The 26942-nt window shown below is 37.0% G+C and overlaps 1 protein-coding gene across 17 annotated transcripts in view; it reads right to left on the minus strand.

Moving 5' to 3' along the window:
* The window catches only part of TRIQK (triple QxxK/R motif containing), a 92343-nt gene extending 75504 nt beyond the window's left edge, over positions 1-16839 (minus strand). For 5 of the 17 annotated variants that reach the window (XM_081496880.1, XM_081496879.1, XM_081496875.1 and 2 more), the window contains exon 1: positions 16772-16839. The gene's annotated coding sequence lies outside the window, so the exon portion shown is untranslated. Of the gene's footprint in view, positions 1-15564; positions 15787-15966 lie in introns of all 17 variants that reach the window. The other 12 variants (XM_081496890.1, XM_081496889.1, XM_081496884.1 and 9 more) reach the window with 5 other exon arrangements.
* Positions 16840-26942: the final 10103 nt, after the last annotated feature.

The following is a 26942-nucleotide window of genomic DNA, read 5'->3' on the forward strand; positions in this document are numbered from 1 at the left end:
TAAAAAATTAAGACCCGTATATATGCTTTTTACAGAAGATTTATTACATATCTAAAGACACACATGGACAGAAAGTGAGGAAATGAAAAAAGTACTCATGAAAATTGAAACAAAAAAGGCTGGCATAGCACTGACAGATGAAATTTTTTTAGAACAAAAACTATAATAAGAGATAAAGAATGTCATGACATAATGATAATGGGATCAATCAAACAAGAAGATATAATAATTGTAAATATAAATGCATACCATATGGGAGCACCTACATAAAGCAAATATTAACCAACATAAAAGGAGAAACCTACATTAATACAATAGAAGTAAAGAATTTTACCACCACACTTACATCAATGGACAAATCACCTGGACAGAAAATTAATGAGAAAACACTGGCCTTAGATGGCATATTAGAGCAGATGGAATTAGTGGATACACATGAAATATTCCATCTCAAAATATCACAATACACAATTTTTTCAAGTGCACATGGGACATGCTCCATGATAGATCACATGCTAGGCCACAAAATACACCTTAATAAATTTAAGAAGATTGAAAATATATCAAGCAGTTTTTTCTTACCAAAATGCTATGAGACTAGAAATCAATTACAAGAAGAAAAAAAAAAGTACAGAAAATGCAAACACGTGGAAGCTAAACAATATGCTAGTTAAACAATCAATGAGGAACAGACAAAATTAAATGAAGTAAAAAAATACCTGGAGACAAATGAAAATTAAAGCACAACAACCCAAAATCTTTGAAATGCAGAAAAATTAGTTCTAAGACAGAAATTCACAGTGATAAAAGCCTATTTCAGGAAACAAAAAATATGAAATAAACAATCTGATCTTACACCTAAAAGAATAGAAAATAAAGAACTAACAAAATCCAAAGTTAATAGAAGGAAAATAATAAAAAATATCAGAACAGAAATAAACAGAGACATAAAAGAAGAGAGAGGGAGAGAGGGAAAAGTTCAATAAAATTAAGAGTTGGTTTTTGGAAAAGATAAACAAAATGGATGACTCTTTAGCCAGACTCATCAAGAAAGACAGAGAGGGCTCAAAATATTAAATCAAAAAGAAAAAGGAGACATTACACCTGATACCACACTTGGCTCGTAAGAGATAACTATAAGCTATTATGTGTCAATAAAAGGATCATAAGAGATTACTACAAGCCATTATGTGCCAACAAAATAGAAAACCTAGAAGAAACGGATCAATTTCTAGAGATGTAGAATTTCCCAAAACTGAATCAGGAACTGGATGTCATGATCTTAGTTTTCTGAATGTTGAGCTTTAAGCCAACTTTTTCACTCTCCTCTTTCACTTTCATCACGAGGCCCTTTAGTTCTTCTTCACTTTCTGCCATAAGGGTAGTGTCATCTGCATATCTGAGGTTATTGACATTTCTCCCAGCAATCTTGATTCCAGCTTGTGCTTCCTTCAGCCCAGCATTTCTCATGATGTACTCTGCATATAAGTTAAATAAGCAGGATGACAATATACAGCCTTGACGTACTCCTTTTCCTACTTGGAACCAGTCTGTTGTTCCATGTCCAGTTCTAACTGTTGCTTCCTGACCTGCATACAGGTTTCTCAAGAGGCAGGTCAGGTGGTCTGGTATTCGCATCTCTTTCAGAATTTTCCACAGTTTGTGGTGATCCACACAGTCAAAGGCTTTGGCATAGTCAATGAAGGAGAAATAGATGTTTTTCTGGTACTCTCTTGCTTTTCTGATGATCCATCGGATGTTGACAATTTGATCTCTGGTTCCTCTGCCTTTTCTAAAACCAGCTTGAACATCTGGAAGTCCATGGTTCACATATTGCTGAAGCCTGGCTTGGAGAATTTTGAGCATTACTTTACTAGCATGTGAGATGAACGCAATTGTGCGGTAGTTTGAGCATTCTTTGGCATTGCCTTTCTTTGGGATTGGAATGAAAACTGACCTTTTCCAGTCAGTTTTCCGTCTTCTAAAGGTGGAAGATCTAAGTATCTTCCCGAACCAGGAATTGAACTGGAGTCTCTTGCATTGGAGGTGGATTCTTTACCAGCTGAGCTACCAGGAATACCCATATAATTTATATACCTATATAAATATACAGAAAATTCTAAAGATATACCACAAAACTGTTAGGACGCCATGGTTAGGACTCCTCAATGAATTAAAAATGTTAATATAAAGAAATTGTTGCATTTCTATACACTAGCAATGAACTATCAGAGAAATTAAGAAAACAATCCCATCTATAATTGCATTAAAAAGAATAAAATACCTAGAAATAAATCTAACCAAGGTTGCAAAAGACCTGTACTCAGAAAACTACTACACTGATGAAAGAAACTGAAGCCATAGAAATAATTAAAAAATATACTGTGCTCATGGACTGAAATATTATGGTTAAAATGATCCTATTATTCAAGGAAATCAACAGACTTATGCAATTCCTATCAAATCCCAAAGGGTTATTTACCAGACCAGAACAAATAACTATAAAATTTGTATGAAAACACAAAAAGACCCTGAAGAGTGAAAGCAATATTGAGAAAGAAGAACAAAGATGGAGACATCACCCTTCCTTACTTCAAACTACACTACAAAGCTACAGGAATCAAAACAGTATGATAGTGGCACAAAAAAAGACAGAAATCAATGGAATAGAACTGAGTCCAGAAAGAAACATACACTTTCCTGATCAAGTAATCTACAAAAAATGAAGTACAACTATGAAATAGGGAACAGACAACCTCTTCAATAAATGGTGTTAGGTAAACTGGACAATTACATGTGATTACATTGCACTACTTTTTCACATAACATACAAAAATAAACTGAATGGATTAAAGACTTAAAAGTAAACCATGAAACCATAAAACTCCTAGAAGAAAACATAATATGCTATTTAACGTTAGTCTCAGCAATATTTTTTTGGATCTGCCTCCCCAAGCATGGAAAATAGAAGCAAAAATAAACAAATAGGACTACATTAAATGAGAAAGCTTTTGCACAGCTAAAGAAACTAGGACATGTGTTCCCCTTCACATGTAAACCCATGGCTGATTCATGTCAATGTATGGAAAAAACTATTACAATATTGTAAAGTAATTAGCCCCCAACTAAAATAAATAAATTTATTAAAAAAAAGAAAAAAGAAACTAGGACAAAATAAAAATGCTTCCCACTGAATGGGAGAAGATACTTGCAAATGACAGATCTGATACAGGGTCAATATTCAAAATATAACAAGGATGCATACAACTCAGCTTTTCCCAAAAAAAAAAAAAAAAAACAAGTACAAAATGCACAGAAGACTTGAATAGACATTTTTCCAATGACATATAGATGGCCCATAGGCACATTAAAAGATGCTCAAAATCATTAATCATCAGGGAAATGAGATATTACTTCACACTTGTCAGAATGGTTATGATCAAAAAGACAAAAATTAACAAGGGTTGGCAAGAATGTAGAGAAAAGGGAACATAGGGAACTGCTGGTGAGAATGTAAGTTGGTATAGCCACTATGAAAACAGAATGGAGGTTCCTAAAAAAATTATGAATAGAACTACTATATAATCTACTAATTCTACTTCCTGGTATTTTTCTGAAGAGAATAAACACTAATTCAAAAAGACACTGGATCACAGAAAAAGCAAAGGAATTCCAGGAAAACATCTCCTTCTACTTCACTGACTATGCTAAAGCCTTTGACTGTGTGGATCACAACAAACTATGGAAAATTCTTTAAGATATGGGAATTCTAGATCATCGTACTTGTCTCCTAAGAAACCTGTATGCAGGGCAAGAAGCAACAGTTAGAACCAGACATGGAACAATGGACTGGTTTAAAATTGGGAAAGAGTAGGTAAAGGCCATAAGTTGTCACCCTGCTTATTTAACTTATATGCAGTGTGCATCACGCAAAATGTCAGGCTGGATGACTCACAAGTTGGAATTAAGATTGCTGGGAGAAATATCAACAACCTCACATATGCAGATGATACCACTCTAAGTGCAGAAAGTGAAGAAGAAATAAAAAGCCTCTTGATGAGGGTGAAAGAGGAGAGTGAAAAAGCTGGCTTAGAACTCAACATTTAAAAAACAAAGATCATGGCATCTGGTCTCATGACTTCATGGCAAATAGGTGGGAAAAAAGTAGAAATAGTGACAGATTTTATTTTCTTGGGCTCCAAAATCACTGTGGACAGTAACTGCAGCCTTAAAAGACGCTTGCTCCTTGGAAGAAAAGCAATGACAAACCTAGACAGCATATTAAAAAGTAGAGACATTACTTTGCTGACAAAGTTTCATGTAGTCAAGGCTATAGTTTTTTCAGTATTGTGCTGGAGAAGACTTGAGAGTCCCTTGGACAGCAAGTAGATCAAACCAGTCAATCCTAAAGGAAATTAGTCCCGAATGTTCACTGGAAGGACTGCTACTGAAGCTCAAGCTCCAATACTTTAGCCACCTGATGCAAAGAGCCAACTCACTGGAAAAGATCCTGATGTGGGAAAGACTGAGGGTAGGAGAAGAAGGGGGCGACAGAAGATGAGATGCTTGGATTGGCATCATTGACTCAACAGACGTATTGAGCAAACTCTGTAAGACAGTGAAGAATAGGGAAGCCTGGTATGCTGCAGTTCATAGAATTGCAAAGAGTCAAACACGATTTATAGGCTGAACAACAACAAGGATGGCTATACCAAAAGACAGACAATAAGGAGTATTGATGTGGATGTGGAGAAACTAGAACCTTCACACATTGCTGGTGGGAGAGCAAAAGGGTGCAGTCATTTTGGAAAGCAGTTTGGCAGCTCCTCAAAGTCTAAACAGAAAGGCCATGTGACCTAGTAATTCTATTTCCAGGTATACATGTGACAGAAATGAAAATATGGCCACATAAAAATGTGTACACAAATGTAAATAGAAGCATTATCCCTATAGCCAGAAAGTGAAAACAAAATATGGTATAACCATACAATTCAATATTAATTCAACATAAAAAGAAGTAATGAAATATTGATACATGGTACAACATGGATGAACTTTGAAAACTTTATGCTGAGAGAAGTCATTCACAAAAAGTCCAGTTAATACATCATTCCTGTTTGTTCTCTTTATATATAATATTCAGAATGAGAAAATCTATAGGGACAGAAAATAGATTGATAAATGGTTACTTAGCCTGGCAGCTCAGCTGGGAAAGAATTTGCCTGCAATGCAGGAAACCCCAGTTCAATTCCTGGGCAGGGAAGATCCTCTGAAGAAGGGATAGGCTACCCACTCCTGTATTTTTGGCCTTCCCTGGTGACTCAGCTGGTAAAGAATCTGCCTGCAATATATTAGACCTGGGTTCAACCCCTGGATTGGGAAGATCCCCTGGAGAAGAGAACAGCTTCCCACTCCAGTAGTCTGGCCTGGAGAATTCCATAGACTATACAGTCCATGGGGTCACAAAGAGTCAAACACAACTGAGCGACTTTCACTTTCACTTTTCATGGCTGAGGGTGAGCAGAAGAAATAGGGAATGACTAACACAGGGTACTTTTTGAGATGATAAATATATTCTACAATCAGATTGTGATGATCACACAGCTCACTCTGAATATGCTAAAACCACTGAATGGTACACTTTAAAATCATAAATTTTATGACTGTTAATTATATCTCAATGAAGCTGTTATTAAAGGAATCATAATACTATAGATCTGTAGTCTTTATCAAAAATGCTTGGGCCAGATGTGTCTTGAAGACTACAGAAAGTAACTATGTCTCATAGCTACCATAATTATATAACACGTATAGGGGCAGCATAGCAATACTTCACAGCAAAATCTTATCAATATTGACACTTACTAGAAAAATAAGTACTATATAAGTCATCCCCTGTCATTTCAAGGCTGGTTTGCATCAAATGAATTTGTGAAAATCTTGGGAAAAATAATTTTTCAAAACTTTGGATTTTGAAAATGTGAATAATGGGTGTTGAACCCTTATAATGATGATTAATATTATCAATAATAAAAACATTAGTAATAATAAAACAGTTTCCATTTATTCTGTTAAGCATGTCACATACATTATCAGAAATTCTCATAATATTCCTGTGGGATAAATACAATAAAACCGAACTGGGAAAACTAGGTTTTCTAATTATTAAGTGAGTTTTTCAAGCATGCACAGTTAACAGGAAAAGGTAGAGAACTGAACTCAAATCTATCTAATCACAGAACTCACTCACTTTCCTTTACAAGGAAGAGCTGTGTTCAGATCATTTATCTGAGATATAGATTTTACATCTGTAAAATGGAGGAAAGACATTGGGGGATTGTTTATATATCTCCCTCAAGGAAAAACTGTTATAAATAGAACATAAATGGGTATATCTCAAGGCAACTTATGCCACATGAAATTACAAGTCATAACATTGGAGAATTTTAGGGAGGGCTATACTTGAAAAATTTAAGAACCAATATCTAAATATTATTAATAATACAAATCTGATCATGTTTCTCTACAGTTCAAACATCTGAAATGGACCCTCATTGCCTACAAGATGAAGACTGTTTTGCATGACATATGCGAGGCCTCTTGACCTGGGCTAGCATAGCAGGTCTTTATTGTCTCAACTGCAGCCACTATTTTTCCAAATTCTGTTCCAGCTACAGAATTTCTTTCATTTTCCAATCACACGACCCTACTGATAGCCTAGTAGCTTTACAAATCTTATTCTCCTTGTTACCTTAGCGCCAACCTCATTCACCTTGAATTTACAGGCACCCTTTAAAACTTCATTTCAATGCCTCGTGCTCTGAAATAATTCACCTACACTTGCCAGAAATATAAGCTAATTAAATGATTGACATACAACCCACTTATTAAATGTGGTATGTGCTTATCTCTAAAAGCATGTACAATTTTGGCAGACGATAGTGAAGTATTCATTTTTTCTTCTTACAGCAGTATTAACTGAGTTTTGTCTTTGAAAGTGATATTCTAAAATCTTTACATGAATTTTGTTTCATTTAAAGCATGGAGATGAAACTGGAGCCCATTATACAGAGTGAAGTAAGCCAGAAAGAAAAACAACAATACAGTATACTAATGCATATATATGGAATTTGAAAGATGGTAACGATAACCCTATATGCGAGACAGAATAAGAGACACAGATGCATAGAACAATTTTATGGACTCTGAGGGAGAAGGTGAGGGTGGGACGTTCTGGGAGAATAGCATTGAAACATGTATATTATCATATGTGAAACAGAACACCATTCCATGTTCGATGCATGAGACAAGAGCTCAGGGCCGGGGCAATGGGATGACCCAGAGGGATGGGATGGGGAGGGAGGTGGGTGGGGGGTCCAGGAAGGGGAACACATGTAAACCCATGGCTGATTCATGTCAATGTATGGCAAAAACTATTACAGTATTGTAAAGTAATTAGCCCCCAACTAAAATAAATAAATTTATAAAAAAAAATAAAGCACAGAGATGAAAAAGAGAAAATCTAGACTATTAAATATACAGAATAATATATACTTGGTTTTAATGCCAGTCCATATAAGACCAAAGAGATGCTACAGTAAGTAGCATATTGAAGGGCAATAGCTGAGTAAATTTGGGTACTGTGGATTGAAATCAAAGTCTCAGTCTTATACACCAAAGTTCATATACATAGTTTAGATTAGGAGTTGCAAGTTTTTCTGTAAAGGGTCATATCAAAAATATTTTAGGCTCTTCATGTCAAGAGGCAAAATCAAATTATAACTCAATTTTGTCATTGTGATTTGTAGTGCTCTGAGAAGCAATGCAAAGCAATGAGAGCACCATATTTACATCACTGTTGCAGTTACTCAACACTACAGTTTCAATGTAAGAGCAGCTATAGACAACATGTAAACAAATGAGTGTAACTGTGTTTCAATAAAGCTTTATTTATAAACAATAAGATTGGAATTTCGTATTCTTTTCACCTTGTAAAAATCATTGTTTCAATTGTTTTTTTCAACCATTTAAAACACAAAAGCTATTTTTGGTTCCTGGGTTCTATAAAAATAAGCCATATGTGGGGAGGCCTGGGTCACAGTTTGCTGTATATATTTTTTAATTTATTCATACTCTTGAATTACCAGGTTTCATCTCCGGCATAAATAAATCAGAAGATCAGATGTTTTATTTAAATCTAGATTATTGTTGCTGAATAAATTTTTACATTATATATCTTCTCATGCAGTTTTTTATTTGAATTTTAATTAGACTTAATTATTTAAAGCCACTCTATATCCTAGAAATCTATGATATATCATGTTTTGTTTTTTAACATACCATTGCTCTTGTATTTATATTTTATCATCTTCTTATTGCCTTTTTTCCTCCAAAAGTAAAAAGTATGCAGTTTAGAGGTTTTTATATACTTAAGAATGGTTTTCTGTTGCTGTCTGTGAACAAAACAAATTGCATGGAACTTTGTTTTTAACTCTAAAAATATTTCTCTGTTGTCATCTAGTATTTAATACTATGGAAAAGAAAAAAAGTCTGTGACCAGATTAAGTTTGATTTCCTGATAATAATTCACTATTTTTTCTCTCTCCTACATATACAATTTTTTTCCTTTATCATTATAAGCTGAAAATCTGCTGACATTGTGTCTCTGACATTGTGTCATATTTTATATACGAAACATCCTCTCTGCATCTACTGATCTTTCTTAGCTCAGAAAATTTTATTCCCTGCTATCTCTGTTTATTGAACATTTAGGCTCAAAATGAAGAAAGTAGACCATTCAGGTATGACCGAAATCAAAACACTTATGATTATACCAAAGAGGTGACGAATAGATTCAAGGGACTAAACCTGGTAGACATAGTACCTGAAGAACTATGGATGGAGATTTGTAACACTGTACAGAAAGTGGAGACTAAAACCATCCCCAAGAAAAAGAAATGCAAGAAGGCAAAGCGATTCTCTGAGGAGGCCTTACAAGTAGCTAAGAGGAGAAGTAAAAGGCAAAGAAAAAAGGAAAGATATACCCAACTGAATGAAGAGTTCCAGAGAACAACAAGGAGAGATAGAAAGCCTTCTTAAGTGAACAATGCAAAGAAACAGAGGAAAACAATAGAATGGAAAAGACTAGAGATCTCTTTAAGAAAATTGGAGATACCAAGGAAACATTTCATGCAAAGATAGGCACAATAAGGGACAAAAATGGCAAGGACCTAACAAAAGCAGAAGAGATTAACAAAAGGTGGCAAGAATATGCAGAACTGTACAAAAAAGCTCTAAATGACCAGATAACCATGATGGCATGGTGACTCACCTAGAGCTAGACATCCTGGAGTGTGAAATCAAGTGGGCATTAAGAAGTATTACTACAAACAAAGCTAGTGGAGGTGACAGAATTCCAGCTGAGCTATTTCAGCATCCTAAAAGATGATGCTGTTAACATTCTGCACTCATTATGCCAGTAAATTTGGAAAACTCAGCAGTGGTCTCAGGACTGGAAAAGGTCAGTTTTCATTCCAATCTCAAGAAAGGGAATGCCAAAAATGTTCATATTATCATACAACTGCACACATTTCACATACCAGCAAGATTATGCTCAAAATCCTTCAAGCTAGGCTTCAGCAGTATATGAACTGAGAACTTACAGATGTACAAGCTAGATTTAGAAAAGGAACAGGAATCAAATTGCCAACATACGCTGGATCATAGAAAAAACAAGGGAATTTCAAAAAAACATCTACTTCTGTTTCATTGACAATGCTAAAACCTTGAACTGTGTGAATCACAACAAACTGTCGAATATTCTTAATGAGATGGGAATACCAGACCACCTTACCTGCCTCCTGAGAAACCTGTATACAAGACAAGAAGCAACGGTTAGAACTGGACATGGAACAACGAACTGGTTCCAAACTGGGAAAGGAGTACATCAAGGCTGCACACTGTCACCCTGCTTATTTAACTTCTATGCTGAGTACATCATGCAAATGCTGGACTGGATGAAGCCCAAGCTGGAATCAAGATTGCCAGGAGAAACATCAACAATCTCAGATATGCAGATGATACCTCACTAATAGTAGAAAGTGAAGAGGAATTAAAGAGCCTCTTCATGAAAGTCAAAGAGGAGGGTGAAAAAGCTGGCTTAAAACTTGACATTCAAAAAACAAAGATCATGGCATCCAGTCCTACCACTTCATGGCAAACAGCTGGGGAAAAAGTAGAAATAGTAACAAGTTTTATTTACTTAAGACTCCAAAATCAATGTGGACTGGGACTGCAGTCACGAAATTAAAAGATACTTGCTCCTTGGAAGACTAGTTGTGATAAACCTAGAGAGTGTATTAAAAAGCAAAGACATCACTTTGTTGACAAAGGTCCATATACTCAAAGCTACAGTTTTTCCATGAAATTAAAAGACGCTTACTCCTTGGAAGGAAGGTTATGGCCAACCTAGATAGCATATTTAAAAGCAGAGACATTACTTTGCCAACAAAAGTACGTCTAGTCAAGGCTATGGTTTTTCCAGTGGTCATGTATGGATGTGAGAGTTGGACGGTGAAGAAAGCTGAGCACCGAAGAATTGATGCTTTTGAACTGTGGTGTTGGAGAAGACTCTTGAGAGTCCCTTGGACTGCAAGGAGATCCAATCAATCCATCCTAAAAGAGATCAATCCTGGGTGTTCATTGGAAGGTCTGATGTTGAAGCTGAAACTCCAATACTTTGGCCACCTCATGCACATTTGGAAAACACTGGATTATGTAGATGTGTGCATGTGTGGAGGCTGAGGGAGATATTGAAAAAAGGAGAAGAGAATAAGCCTCTACGAACAGACAAAATTAAATCAGGAACTGGGAGATTATTTTTAAAATTATACCTTAGAAAATCTAATATATCCTTGCCCAAAAAGATTCAGTGCTGTAGTGAATCACTGTGAATAATGAGAATTTTCATAATACTCAAGCATATTCTTCAGAAAAAAATGGTAGAAAACCAAAAATCTTCAACTATTTCTATTCTCAAATAAGAAACTTGATGCCAGAAGGCAATATAAAATCCAACAAGTGATGTCTCTACTGCTGAAGCCAGGTCTGAAACTTTCCATCCAGTGCACTTTCTACCTGGTGGAGATTATAAACTACAAAACACAATTAGGATTCTGTCACAGATATCCATGTAATTTCTTATACTGATGTATTTCTGAATATTTTAAATTCAAGTATGCAAAAAATGCTTTGGGATTAAACTGTCTTCGTCTTCACCAAACTTTTAAGTTGTTCATTCTAATTGGTCTGCTACTTTTTCAACTTTGTCCTGCTTAATACCACTACAGAAGAGCTAAACTACTTTATTCCTGCTTCATTCTCCATGTTTAATGGCTTGAAAACCATGAAATTGACAAGCTCCTCTCATTTAGGGAACAGTCTTCACTTTCTGATTCAACACAACAAAGATTGTTAAACCACTAAGTACAGAGTATTTATCTTTCTATCATTGTTTTTTAACATTGCAAAACTAAAAAGTAAGCTATGGTGGTTTAGTTGCTAAGTCGTGTCCCACTCTCGTGACCCCATGGACTGTAGCCTGCCAGGCTCCTCTGTCCATGGGATTCTCCAGGCGAGAATACTGGAGTGGGTTGCCATTTCCTTCTCCAGGGGATCTTCCCAACACGAGAATCAAACCCAGGTCTCCTGCATTGCAGGCAAATTCTTTACTGACTGAGCTACAAGGGAATTAGTAAAAAGTAAGCCCTTATGGCAGAAAGTGAAGAAGAACTAAAGAGCCTCTTGATGAAGGTGAAAGAGGAGTGTGAAAAAGTTGGCTTAAAGCTCAACCTTCAGAAAACTAAGGTCATGGCATCTGGTCCCATCACTTCATGGCAAATAGACGGGGAAACAGTGGAAACAGTGTCAGACTTTATTTTTTAGGGCTCCAAAATCACTGCTGATGGTGATTGCAGCCATGAAATTAAAAGATGCTTACTCCTTGGAAGGAAGGTTATGGCCAACCTAGATAGCATATTTAAAAGCAGAGACATTACTTTGCCAACAAAAGTACGTCTAGTCAAGGCTATGGTTTTTCCAGTGGTCATGTATGGATGTGAGAGTTGGACGGTGAAGAAAGCTGAGCACCGAAGAATTGATGCTTTTGAACTGTGGTGTTGGAGAAGACTCTTGAGAGTCCCTTGGACTGCAAGGAGATCCAATCAATCCATCCTAAAAGAGATCAATCCTGGGTGTTCATTGGAAGGTCTGATGTTGAAGCTGCAACTCCAATATTTTGGGCACCTCATGCGAAGGGTTGACTCATTGGAAAAGACCCTGATGCTGGGTAGGATTGGGGGCGGGAGGAGAAGGGGACGACAGAGGATGAGATGGTTGGATGGCATCACTGACTCGATGGACATGGGTTTGGGTGGACTCTGGGAGTTGGTGATGGACAGGGAGGCCTGGCGTGCTGCGATTCATGGGGTCGCAAAGAGTCGGACACGACTGAGCGACTGAACTGAACTGAAGCTAAAAAGTCTTTTCTTTTTCATGAAAATATATGCCTACTCACTCTATTGTTGCAAAGATACTTAACACTTGAACCATATAAAAAAGGATTAAATGTACATAATATGGGTGAAAAAATTTAGCTCTTAGAAGTCTATGATCCTTGTATGTTCAATAAGGATATATTTAGTCTTAAGAATATCAAATATAATTAACTATATATCACTATTTTCCACTAATATTATTTTAGTCATTCTGATATAATACCAAAAAATAACCATATTCTAAACAGTATTTTTATTAAGACCTTCACACTTAGAGTCAAATCTATTGATATCAAAAACATGGTACATACTCATCAGATGAATGGATAAAGAAGATATGGTATGCAAATATATAAGCTTCCCAGGTGGCACTGTGGTAAAGAATCCGCCTGCCAATGCAGGAAACGCAAGAGACTTGAGTTTGATCCCTGGGTCAGAAGATCCCCTAGAGTAGGAAATGGCAATCTGCTCCAGTATTCTTGCCTGGAGAATCCCACGGACAGAGCAGTCTGGGGGACTACACCCTTGGGGCTGCAGAAATGTGATGTGTAAATATATATATATATGTATATATGTATATATATATACACATATACATATATATATACATATATATATGTATATATATATGCACACCGGAGTATTATTTAGCCATAAAAAGAATAAAATCTTTTCATTTGCAATAATAGAAATGGGTCTAGAAGGTATTATTCTCAGTGAAATAAGAAAAAGATAAATACTGTATATTATCACTTATATGTGAAATCTAAAATATAAAACGAATGAAAATAAACCAGAAACAGACTCACATAGAACAAATTAGCAGTTATCAGTGGGGAGATTGGAAGGGGGTGGGGACACGATAGGGGTAGGGTACTAAGTGGCATAAACTACCATGTATAAAAAAAATGACACAAGGATATACTGTAGAGCATAGGAAATATACCTAATATTCTATAATAAATTTAAATGGGGGTATAATCTACAAAAATTCTGAATCACTATGTTGTATGCATACTTAGTCACTTAGTCGTGTCCAACTCTTTGTGACCCCATGGACTGTAGCCAGCCAGGCTCCTCTGTCCATGGGGATTCTCCAGGCAAGAATACTGGAATGGGTTGCCATGCCCTCCACCAGGAGATTGCCCTAACCCAGGGATCAAACTCAGGTCTCCCGCATTGCAGGCAGATTCTTTACCACCTGAGTCACCAGGGAAGCCCAATAACACTAGAGTGGGTAGCCTATCCCTTCTCCAGGGGATCTTCCTGAACCAGGAATAGATCCGGGGTCTCCTGCATTACAGGCGGATTCTTTACCAGCTGAACTACCAGGGAAGTCAAGTAGCTTCTAAAACTAATATAGTATTATAAAACTACTACACTTAAATTTAAAAGAAAACAGAAAGAAAAAATATGGTACATATGAACAAAGACTAGGGGGAAGTTTGCTCCTGTTTCATGTTTCTTTATGGAGGAACGCCACTGGGATAGTTTGGAGATGATTTTGGCACTGGAGTAGACGAAGGAAAATTTTTACTGAGCTGGTGGAACTCTACATTATACAATATCCAACATCCTTCAACTTCAAGGTCCTAAAAGCCAGTAGCTTTTAAGGATAGCCTGATAACAGTTCAAGCAAACTCCAGGAGATAGTGAAGGGGGGAGCCTGGCGTGCTGTAGTCCATGGCGTTGCAAAGTGTTAGACATGACTTAGTGACTGAACAACAACAATAATTTAACAATATCCCTACATATTTCAAATGGCCCAGAGGTACTATCCAGGATGAAAAACCAGAGCACTAGATTAATAGTCCTGGTCTCAGATCCCACTCTGTATTCACAGCTTCTCAAGAGGGAAGTTATATGATCCAAAGCTGAAACCCATTGGTCCATATTATTTCAATGGGTAGAGATAACCTATTACAAACCTGTAAACACTAGAGGTTTATCTTCTTTTCCTTCCCTCTCTGTCCTAAATCATATAGACCAGCAATTCTAAGTGTATCTATCTGTTCTTTAAACTGAAATTTTCTCTCACTGGACTAAAGTCTAGGTTCTGAGACAGGGAGTGGAGCTAGAAAGGGGAAGGAAGTACTAGTACTCAGTTTTGGTCTCCCACTGAAAGCAGTGCATGCAGTCAGCTCTGTGGTAATGAAGTGGATATTATCAACTCTACCTGTTTACAAATGCAATAGCTGTTATTTACTAAGCCCCTAAAACTCTAATTCCATTTGAACTGTCTCTGTAATCAATTTATCTTTATACTAGTTTTTCTACTATAAATGAAGTGAGTTAACAAAATAATAGTCAAATACTAAACAAGGGAAAATAAGTGCTAAAGAAGCAATAGATACTCTTATGTTTACTACAAAAGATTATATATTTTCCCTTTTCATTGTTTTTCCTATCGAATGATAGTATCTACTACTGATGCCCACTTTTATTAATAAAGTTAGATAAAGGTATATTAGCAAACAAAATATTTCTGTTTACAGCCTTCCTACAGTAAGATGCATTGTGGAAGACATGGAAGAGACCCAACTCTGCTCCCAGTACTTTTGCATATAAATTACTCAAGTCACTCTTTGGAGTGAGGCAAGATGGGAGAGTAATTTTCTTAACTCTCAAGAAGTTGATTGAAAACAGATGTTCTTTATCCAACATCCATTTATGTTTCTAATTGTGTCTTTTTCTAAGGGGAGAGTCAGTAGTTTCCCTTGCCTTCTCAAAATGGTATATACCACCAAAAAGGTCATTCATCATTGAATTAGAAAGTAATCTGTCCCAGTTTTTTCAGGCTATACATATACTTGAAAAAATCTAGTGATATCAATGGGGAAAAAATGTATGCAGGACATTTCAGGTACTACCTAAGGAGAGCTAATACTGAATCAACAACAGAGATCATATAGAACAACAAAAAAAAAGATTAAAAGTGTAATCAGTAACAGTTTACAATTAGCTCCCCTTACGTTTTATAACCAAAGGGCACGTAAGTATCTCTACTTACCAGATGAGAGAAGTTATGAAGGTTACTGCCCAGTGGCAAATATTTCCTAACAGCTAGATTCCTAATTTTTAGGTCAATCTTCTTCCCAGTGGTAACAGGCACTACAAGCTTCCTTCTTGGGGATTTATACAGTAAACCTAGCACGAGGAAGTATAAGCAGACTTTTAGTTTCTTTGTGTTTTCTCTGTGGACTGTTTGCTCTGCTGAATCATTTGGGGCCAGCTGATGGGGGCAAAGAAGAGATGTAAAATGGTTATCTATGGTTACTGTCTCACAGTTAATCATTAAATAGGACAGTGAAGCAAAAGAGGGCTTCAGTCAGTCAGTACCAACCACCCTTCTCCATAAGAGGGTCTCAAAGGGAGATCATACATTATTAGGACCTGTCCAAAAACGACTTGCCTCAACTTCCTGAGAAGCTCCTTGAGCTCAAACAGCAGCAGCAATCAAAAAGACTTCCAAGTGGAAGAAATCAGATCTCCTATCTCCCTTGTCCTAGTCATCCACACGGACACCAATACCTTGTAGCCTCAAGCATTCTCCAAACCCCAGGAAAAGGCTCATTCTCGCCCCACCATCCTGGCAAATAAAGCCATCTCAGGCTGCCTGAAACCCTTCTCTGAACATGTTCTGGTCTGCAGACCCTTGTTCATTTTAGAAGGCGAGGAGCTGGAAAGTGGGAGAGGGAGGCCTGAGTGGGAGCTCTGCACCCACTACACCAGAGAGCAGGACAGCGAAATCAAGGGACGCGCGTTCACTGAGGGCACAAGGGGGCCAGCCCCAACCCAAGGGGAAGGCCGCGGGGAGGAGGGCTGAGCCCCGCTTCGCAGGGCCAGGCGGCCAGGTTCAGACACGCTGGCAGGGCGGGGCCCGCCGTTCCTTAGCAACCGCGGCGGCCACGCCCACCCCGCGAGCCCCGCGCCGGCCACCCCACCCCCACCGCGAGCGTCCCACGCGCCCGGAAGGCTCCTCACGCCACGACCGTTCCTACGGGGTTTCCTGGGCTGTGGGGTCCTCCACTGCCAAAAACCCCTCCCCGCCAACGTCCGCCCAGCCCGCCCAAGTGCGGCTCCCAGGGGTGGACCGAGCGTCCCCTAAACGCGCTGAGGGCCCACTGAGGAACCGCTTTCACAGACCCCGAGCTTCCCGGGCAGGGCCTCCCCAGTCCCCTCGCCGCCCCTGCCTGATACACACACACCACACACACCTCAGTTCAGCCAACGCAAGGGCCGACCAACTACGTGTCCGGCTGGAAATGTTGCTGTCCACGGTCCTGTCACTCAGGGGAGGGGGCGGGACGAGCCTGCCGGGCTCCCAGAGGGCGGCACGGGGAAGAGGCGGGCCCGACGGAAGGGGGAGGGAGCAGCTCTAAGCTGCGCTCCCATTGGCCAGGATCTCTGTCTATCCTCTGCAGGGTTCCCCCGACGGAAATGCGCGGGCGATGTGGCCTTTCCTCAGTGTTTAACGCGATTCTCAGGCCCTCAAACTTGTCTCGCCAACTGACTCTAGAAATTGAAAATAAGGACTGCGACTTGTTTTTAAATATAAAACACAGAAATACGTTCTTTTGATTACTGAACTTTTCTCACCTCTCACACACATATCCCCATCCAAACTCTTTGGGGGACATCCCTGGAGGGAAGGATGGACTGTCTAGGAAAGCAATGTTGTTTGCAGATGCAAGCTTTTAACAGATAAATCAGTTTAGGAAAGGTGATTTCTGAAACCTAACATTTAAGATTTGACGATATGTCCAGATTCCCAGTTTTCACACCTTTCACACATACAAAATGGAAATGAAATACTGTTACTAGCTGTTTTTTGCACAGCGTCTCACGATCGAATGATTTATACCCAGTATAATCCTCACAACACCCAATGAAAGTTTTATCCACAACCTATGGACAAGGAAACCGAGTCGGAGAGTGACGTTTATTCAAATGTAAAAGTGCCTGCAGTCATTATTTTTATGCTGTGGTAAAATGAGCTTAAATTTCTTTTTTAAAAACATTAGGTGACTTCTATTTTAATTTCTCTCTCACTGAAGTATATGTCACTTTCCTCTAGGCCCGTTCATCAAATCTTTCAAAACAAACAAGCACATGAAAACCTTGAGAAAGGAATTAGCTTACAAAAGAGAGAAGTATAAACAGACTAACTAGAAAATTCTGTGAGCTGTCCCAAGATATCAGGGTCAGGAATTGAGTCTAGAATGTAATTTTATTTTCTGTCCTTCTAAATCCTTTGTTGGTCTCCAGTTCCTCTTCAGAAATAGCCATAGAGTTAAATGAGATTATCTTAATACTCTTAACCAGATTTGCATATGTGCAGCTTTAAAATAGTAAAATCCTTTTTCTGTATTATACCATAGTATCATATATACCTATATTACACCAATACCGAGAAGTGTTTATCTTGTCAGATATAGTACTAAGAAATAAATACAAACAAACAAAAAAAATGCCTCTGGATAAGTGTGTTGAGATTCAATTAAAATGACCACCATACTATGATAAAATTGTTGGAGTAAAGGAAACACATTCCAGTTACAAATGATTTTATCCCCTTGTCCTACTGAATTTCCAAATTCTTCTGAAAGTTTGCTAGTTATGAATACCTCTGTACAAAATGTGTTTTCATTTGTATAACTCATGATCTCCATTATGTTACTTTAATATTTTAAAAATATTTGGTTTTACACTAAAATATGTTCTGGTAGTAAATTAATAAGTATATTGTGTAAATAAATACTGTAAGGTTTAAATAAAAATGGTGAATTATTTATTTGAATCCTTTCTCAATTGCATATTCAAAGCTCAGCAAATGAATATTTGAATATTCTTACATGTAAGAGATTCAGTCAGTGAAGTCGCTCAGTCATGTCCCACTCTGTGACTCTGTGGACTGCAGCACGCCAGGCCTTCCCGTCCAGCACCGACTCCTGGAACTTGCTCAAGCTCATGTCCATTGAGTCAGTGATGCCATCCAACCATCTTATCCTCTGTTGTCTCCTTCTCCTCCTGCCTTCAATCTTCCCCAGCATCAGGGTCTTTTTTAATGAGTCATTTCTTTGCATCAGGTGGCCAAATTATTGGAGCTTCAGGTTCAGCATCAGTCCTTCCAATGAACATTCAGGGCTTATTTCCTTTAGGATGGACTGGTTGAATCTCCTTACAGTCCAAGGTACTCTCAAGAATCTTCTCCAGCACCACAGTTCAAAAGCATCAATTCTTTGGTGCTCAGTTTTCTTTATAGTCCAACTCTCACATGCATGCATGACTACTGGAAAAACCATAGCTTTGACTAGATGGACGTTTGTCAGCAAAGTAATGTCTCTGCTTTTTAATATCCTGTCTAGGTTTGTCATAGCTTTTCTTCCTAGGAGCAAGTGCATTTTTAGATACCTTTGCAATATTAAGTGTTATTCTTGAACATACATAGTGCATCTTTTTTATATCTCATTAACCTAAGTTGCATAATTTTTAAGTTTAGGTCATTCATATTTTTATCCATATTTATTTTTAGGTTTGTTTTTTGGAATACCGTAGTTTTTTTGTTTTATGGATTGCATTTACTATATGCATTATATTTTCTAATTGCTTACTATTAGCTTGTGGGAAAGCTATTGATTTTTGCAAACTGATTATGTATACAGCCATTCAACTTGGTTTAATTTCTTAGCTGCTATAAATGTTTGTTGATTGATTTGAAATTGAGAATCATATAAAAATAATGATGAACTGTCTTGGAATTTAGAATTATATATAACTGATAGAGTTGTTTCTCCCTTTCCAATGTATATACTACGTTATTTTTACTATTCCTTTAGCTAGGACCTTTGATATGATGTTGAAGAATAGCAACAATGAAGAGAATCTTCATCTTGGCATTGATTCTAATTTGAAATATTTCTGAAGTTTCAGCATTATGATATGATGATCACTTAAATCTTTGGTACTTTACTAAGTTAAGGAGGTTCTAGTCTAGATTTGTTTTGTTAAATATTTTTATCATGAGTGAATATTTGCTTCTATTTAATGTTTATTATTGCACATTGAAATGAGCAACAGAATTTTACAGTTGTTACATTAGTTGCTGTTCCAATGTGGGAATGTATTTTATCCTAGAGAAACACTATTGGTCAGGCTTTTTTAAAAATACGCTGCCTAATTTTACTGGTTAATACTTTTTATGTTTTTTGTATCTATTTTGGAAGTATAACTGGCATATTGTAGGACATGTGTGTGTTTGCTATCAGTGCCCAGTTTGGGGAACTGTTCAGTATATTAGATTAATAAAACCACTTAGGAAGCTTTACCTTATTTTCTTTGTTTTGGGAAACTTTGCAGAAAGTTGGGATGTTGTTTACTTTGTAAAGTCTTACCAGAACTCTCTATCTAGTGGAAAATCTGGGACTGATACAACTTCAGTTTATTTGGAGGTTAAAGGTTTAATTCAGTTGTTCTACTTTCTCTTGAACACATTTGAAAATTCACATTTTCTCAAAAGTATATACATTTTTTGTAGGTTTAAAAATTTATGGTCTAGTATTTTACATTCTCTTACAATATTTTAAACTTTATTCAATAAATGAATTAACTTGAATTCCTAATGTGTTCTCCTCCTTTTTCATGACCATTGTTTTCAGATATTTTTATATTAATCTCTCCAAAAATCTTGTTTTTGATTCCTGTTGTCTGAGGAGGCCTCACAAATAGCTGAGAAAAGAAAAGATGCAAAAGGCAAAGGAGAAAAGGAAAGATACACACATTTGAATGCAGAGTACCAAAGAACAGCAAGGAGAGATAAGAAAGCCTTCCTCAGTGATCAATGCAAAGAAATAGAGGAAAACAGTAGAACGGGAAAGACGAGATCTCTTCAGGAAAATTAGAGATACCAAGGGAACACTTCATGCAAAGATGGGCACAATAAAGGAGAAAATTGTATGGACCTAACAGAAGCAGAAGATATTAAGAAGAGGTGGCAAGAATACACAGAAAAACCGTACAAAAAAGGATCTTCATGACCCAGATAACCACAATGGTGTGATCACTCACCTAGAGCCAGACATCCTGGAATGTGAAGTCAAGTGGGCCTTAGGAAGCATCACTATGAACAAAGATAGTGGAGGTGATGGAATTCCAGTTGAGCTATTTCAAATCCTAGAAGATGATGCTGTGAAAGTGTTGCACTCAATATGCCAGCAAATTTGGAAAGCTCAGCAGTGGCCACAGGACTGGAAAAGGTCAGTTTTCATTTCAATCCCAAAGAAAGGCAATGCCAAAAAATGCTCAAACTACCGCACAATTGCACTCATCTCATACACTAGTAAAGTAATGCTCAAAATTCTCCAAGCCAGGCTTCAACAGTACATGGACCATGAACTTCCAAATATTCAAGCTGGCTTTAGAAAAGGCAGAAGAACCAGAGATCGGATTGCCAACATCAGTTGGATCATCAAGAAAGCAAGAGAGTTCCCAAAAAGCATCTACATCTGCTTCATTGACTACGCCAAAGCCTTTGACTGTGTGGATCACAACAAACTGTGGAAAATTCTTCAAGAAATGGGAATACCAGGCCACCTGACCAGTCTCCTGAGAAATCTATATGCAGGTGAAGAAGCAACAGTTAGAACTGGACATAGAGCAACAGACTGGTTCCAAATCGGGAAAGGAGTACATCAAGGCTGTATATTGTCACCCTGCTTATCTAACCTACATGCAGAGAACATCATGAGAAATGCTAGGTTGGATGAAGCACAAGCTGGAATCAAGACTGCAATAACCTCAATATCAATAATATTGATATCGATATCAATATCAATAACCTCAATATCAATAACCTCAGATATGCAGATAACACCACCCTTATGGCAGAAAGCAAAGAAGAACTAAAGAGCCTCTTGATGAAAGTGAAAGAGGAGAGTGAAAAAGTTGGCTTAAAACCCAACATTCAGAAAACTAAGATCATGGCATCCGGTCCCATCACTTCATGGCAAATAGATGGGGAAACAATGCAAATAGTGGCAGGCTTTATTTTTTGAGGCTCCAAAATCACTGCAGATGGTGACAGTACCCGTGAAATTAAAAGGTGCTTGCTCCTTGGAAGAAAAGTTATGATCAACCTAGACAGCATATTAAAAAGCAGAGACATCACTTTGCCAACAAAGATCATCTAGTCAAAGCTATGGTTTTTCCAGTAGTCATGTATGGATGTGAGAGTTGCATCATAAAGAAAGCTGAGAGCCAAAGAATTGATGCTTTTGACCTGTGGTGTTGGAGAAGACTCTTGAGAGTCCTTTGGACTGCAAGGAGATCCTACCAGTCCATCCTTAAGGAAATCAGCCCTGAATGTTCATTTGAAGGACTGATGCTCAACCTGAAGCTCCAATACTTTGGCCACCTGATGTGAAGAACTGACTCATTTGAAAAGATCCTGATGCTGGGAAAGATTGAAGGCAGGAAGTAGAAGGGGATGACAAAGGATGAGATGATTATATGGCATCACCGACTCTACGCACCTGAGTTTGAGCAAGCTCCGTGTCTTGGTGATGGACACAGGGAGTCCTGGCATGCTGCAGTCTATGGGTTTGCAAAGAGTCAGACACAACTGAGAGACTAAACTGAACAGAACTTACATTACAAGAACTTTTGATCACCCAGTGGTGGTTAGAGAGAAAGTCTTCCAAGATCCAGTTCACAGGAAATCCTGAAACACTCTGTGCTTATTAAATAAGGCTTTATTTAGTAACACTTTGAATATTTGGCTTGACTCTTATCCAATATAAAAGATAATTATTATTGTCCATTTATTTGTCTCTTTTCCTCATTAGATGGTGAGCTTCTTGTGGCTAGGGACCATGTCTGACTGATTTTCACAGTCTTTGTCACATGGTAAGCTATAATAATAATAAATAATACATTCTATTGGAAGGAATGAGGGAAGTGAGAAGGGAGATTGCAAGGGCAGGAAAGAAGAGCCAACTTGAACAAGATAAAGAAGTTAAAATAGGGTTTTCAGACATGCAAGTTCAATAAAGATTTTACCTCTGTGCATGAATTTGATTTTCAAATAGTGTGTGGTCCATGATATAGAAGTATCTCCCAAATTACTCAACATATAAGAAAACTACAGAATATAAATATGTTGTTAAGCAGATGCTGTCAGTGTTTGTAGGTGCCAATTTTTACATGTCCTTTTGTAACATTATTCATGCAGTTTTCCTATGTGCTTCCCCCCACAAAACAATCCATTTTTCTTAAATAATAATAATCACTAGCAGCCCAGCTATAATAAACAACCCTACAATAATGTCAGTATGTGCCCATACAGAGGAAAGAGAAAGGATTACTTCAGAAAACAGATGTCAGCTTCAAGCTTCCAAGGATTTATTATAAACAGAAATGAGTAAAGAACATGAAAAATACTTTGGCAGTGTTATTTGAATACAGAGCTAATGAAAGGCTATATTCACCATCAAATATATGCTAACAGCCAAATTGCCAGAAAATCTACTGTTTCATAAGCGGTCTATGCCAAAACACAGACTACAATTATATATAAAAAATGGTTAAACAAAATGTGGAACAGCAGGATTAACTTTCTACTGGGAAATCTGTTTCAGTATAATTGCACTCTGTTGTGACAAATAGGAAATATATGCAAATAATGAATTAGAAATCAATTATGGATAAATAAATAATGTTACAGAAAAAAAGATATTGTAAGATTAAAATTTGTGAATTAGCCATTATTGTGAAGCACTTTTTTCTTTTTGCTATTCATTTCAATAAAGTAACAATATGTATGTAAACCCATCATAGCTTACTCTGAAAATTCTTTTAACTTTTTTCATTCAAATTATTTTGCTATATAAACAAAATACTAGAAATAACTTTTAACATTTTCACTGGAAAAATTTAATATTTTTAAAGACAAAAGCCATCTAGGAAATGTTTTAAATAAAATAAATATTTTATGTTTTGCAATTTTGTGAATCTTACTATTTGATTTTGTTTGTTTGAAATTGTTATTGATAATTTGAGTAACAATAAAGTGTTACCATAAAAAATAACTTTATAACTTTTAATCACATATATTTCAAGTATCAAATAGACTATGTGAGAATACATTGTTTAGAGGACCCTGTTATAATACAAAATAGTGTGGGACGAGATGCTACATTTCTTTTAAGAGAGGGGGAAAAAAACCTGTATTTCATTTGTTACACTGCTAACTTCACTTTAGGTAATTGCATTCAGCTTTATTATCGCCCAGAGCAATAACTGATTGTTAGTTATTGAAGTCTGAAATGATTTTCTCATTTCCCAGGGGACTCTAGAGATTTACATGGTGCACAGCAGTAACTAATAGATATAATCTGGTCATAATGTAGCTATACAATGTGTTATTTACTTGTGGAGAACATAGATGTTCAACATTTTAACATTTCCTCAAGAAGAATAGGATAGTTCATTGGAGATATAAACATTAACTGTATACTGCTCTACCAAAAATTGACCAGAAATATTTTGTTAGAATTTATAAAAGTATGCGTGTATATGGACATGAAGTAATGTATATGGAGGTTTTTATCTTTTGTGATTTTTTATTTTTATTTAAAGACTTTTAAAGAAGTATATTATTTTAAAAAACCCTCTCCAAAATTCCAGCATATTTCTAAGATCCCAGCTAAATTATAACATTTAACATATAATCAAAGGAAGACAATACTGCAAAATAAATTTAGTGTGTGGTTATTCTGCAAAAATATTTTTTACTTTTTAAATTGACTATTTTTCCCATTATATCTTTTTAGATTTATCGTTTTACTAAACCCTCACTCTGAAAGTTAGATAAGCATAAGCTTTCTCAGCTTCCTTTTCATATTAATTTGAGGCCGAAAGTTTGGATAAAGATCTTGGAACCCGAACTAGCAATAGCATACACATAAACCCAGGACAGCAGAGAAACATGCAAGTTTTTACTGAAATCTTCACTTTCACTGTACAGAAGACTGTCTTTGTTTGGCACGAGGGCATTGGTATGTTCTCATTCTTTGCAAGATGTACATGTGATGCAAATTTATTGCATATGATTCTTGAATAAATAAAATTCTAATGGTAGCATAGTGTAATAGGGGCAAATGTTTTATTAAAGGAGATTTTTCTTTTCTTTTTTTTCTATCCAACTGATATAAATGTTTTATGAAGGTTTCAGAGTATTCCTCCTGGAAACATTATGGAGCCTGTACTTCTCACAAAGCAGGAGAGATTTTTGCATCTTACTCCCATTAACCCTAATGAATGTTACCCACAAAACACCTTATATATCAGAAACAAAAACATCTTTTTTTCCAAATAAAACAATAAAATAAAGCAAAACTTCCCTTAGCTATGCAAACAGATTTATATTCCTCAGAACTTAATTTATTACTTATAGTATACCCTAAAAACATATTAATCCTTTACTAACTCTGGAAATCCTCACTGAAAACTAGTGATCTTCAAGGCTTCTCAGCAAGATTTAATAGCATAGAGCTTTAGTGAGGACTCATATTACACAGATTATAAAATATGGCATAAAGTATCATTATAAATAATTTAAAGTAGAGTACAGCCATCACAATAAGTGAACAAAGTATATTTTTCAAAGCAGTGCCCCTTATTTAAAACAAAATGCTGCCCACTTGCTAATTCAAAAAAGATCAATTTTTTTTTTTTTTTGCTTTTCTGTGTGCCTTCTGGCATTGATCTCACTGAGAGATTTTAAATCAGGGGATATTTTAATATTCTAAATAGAAATGTTTCAGTGTGACGTGGTAGAAAAGAAAGTATGAAATGCATATTTGGCTTCATTACCAACTTAGCTTTTCTAAACTAGTCTTGGAGAGAGAGATCTACCAACAATGGAGAAAAGCGTTCTTGTAATTTTAATCTCGCTGAGACGTAACGCAGAGAATTTGCAAAATGAACTTTACAAATATTTCACTTACATAGAGACTCAATCCAGCTTAGAAATACTTTCAAATTCAGGCCTTGTTTCTGAGATATGAATCCCTATGATCTCGGCAAGGCAACGGCCTGATGAAGATTGGGAAAGACTTCCTGAAAGAAGACATGCCTGAGCTGAGCCCTAAAACCTGGAGTCAGTCCAAAAGCTTAGGGCATGGGCATGGGGGTGAGCTGAGTACAGGCAGGTTTTTATGGCAGAAGATACAACAGACACAAAGGCACAGAGCTGAGTACACTGTGCATCAGAAACCAAAGGAGAGCTTGAGCAACGTCAGAGGCCTCAGAGGAAGTCTCACCACAGAGGGCAAGGGTGAGAAACTTGTTGCATTTATATGATACAAAATTATACAATTATTACAGACAAACTAGCTATACATAAATTAGCATGGATAAAATTTAATAGCAAAATTCAGTGGAAAAGAAACACCCATATAAATTTTGCTCTTCTTGTTCAGTCGCTCAGTAGTGTCTGACTCTTTATGACCCCGTGGACTGCTGTATGCCACGCTTCCCTATCCTTCACCTTCTCCTGGAGCTTGCTCAACCTCATCTCCATTGAGTTGGTGATGCCATCCAATCATCTCATCTTATGTCATCCCCTTCTTCTCCTGCCTTCAGTCTTTCCCAGCATCAGGGTCTTTTCTAATGTATCCGCTCTTTGCATCAGGTGGCCAAAGTATTGGAGCTTCAGCTTCAGCATCAGTCCTTCCAATGAACACTCGGGACCTCTCTCCTTTAGGATTGACTGGTTGGATCTCCTTGCAGTCCAAGGGACTCTCAAGAGTCTTCCCCAACACCACAGTTCAAAAGCATCAATTCTTCAGCACTCAGCCTTATTTATGGTCCTACTCACACATCCATACATGACTACTGGAAAAACCATAGCTTTGACTAGATGGACATTTGCCGGCAAAGTAATGTCTCTGCTTTTTAATATACTGTCTAGGTTTGTCACAGCTTTTCTTTCTAGGAGCAAGCATCTTTTAACTGCGTGGCTTCTATCACCATCTGCAGTGATTTTGGAGCCCAAGAGAATAAAATCTGTCACTGTTTCCATTGTTTCCTCATCTATTTGCCAGAAATGATGGGACCAGATGCCATGATCTTAGTTTTCTGAGTGCTGAGTTTTAAGCTAGCTTTTTTTACTCTCCTCTTTCACCTTCATCAAGAAGCTCTCTTAGTTCCTCTTCACTTTCTGCCATAGGATGGTATCATCTGCATCTCTGAGGTTATTTATATTTCTTCCTGCAATCTTGATTCCAGTTTGTGTTTCATCCAGCCCAGCATTTCACAAGATGTACTCTGCATGTAAGTTAAAGAAGCAGGGTGACAATATACAGCCTTGACATACTCCTTTTCCTATTT

Source organism: Giraffa tippelskirchi, chromosome 6 (assembly GCF_054371585.1).
Source record: "Giraffa tippelskirchi isolate mGirTip1 chromosome 6, T2T-mGirTip1v1.2.pri, whole genome shotgun sequence".
In the NCBI taxonomy this organism is placed as follows: Eukaryota; Metazoa; Chordata; class Mammalia; order Artiodactyla; family Giraffidae; genus Giraffa; species Giraffa tippelskirchi.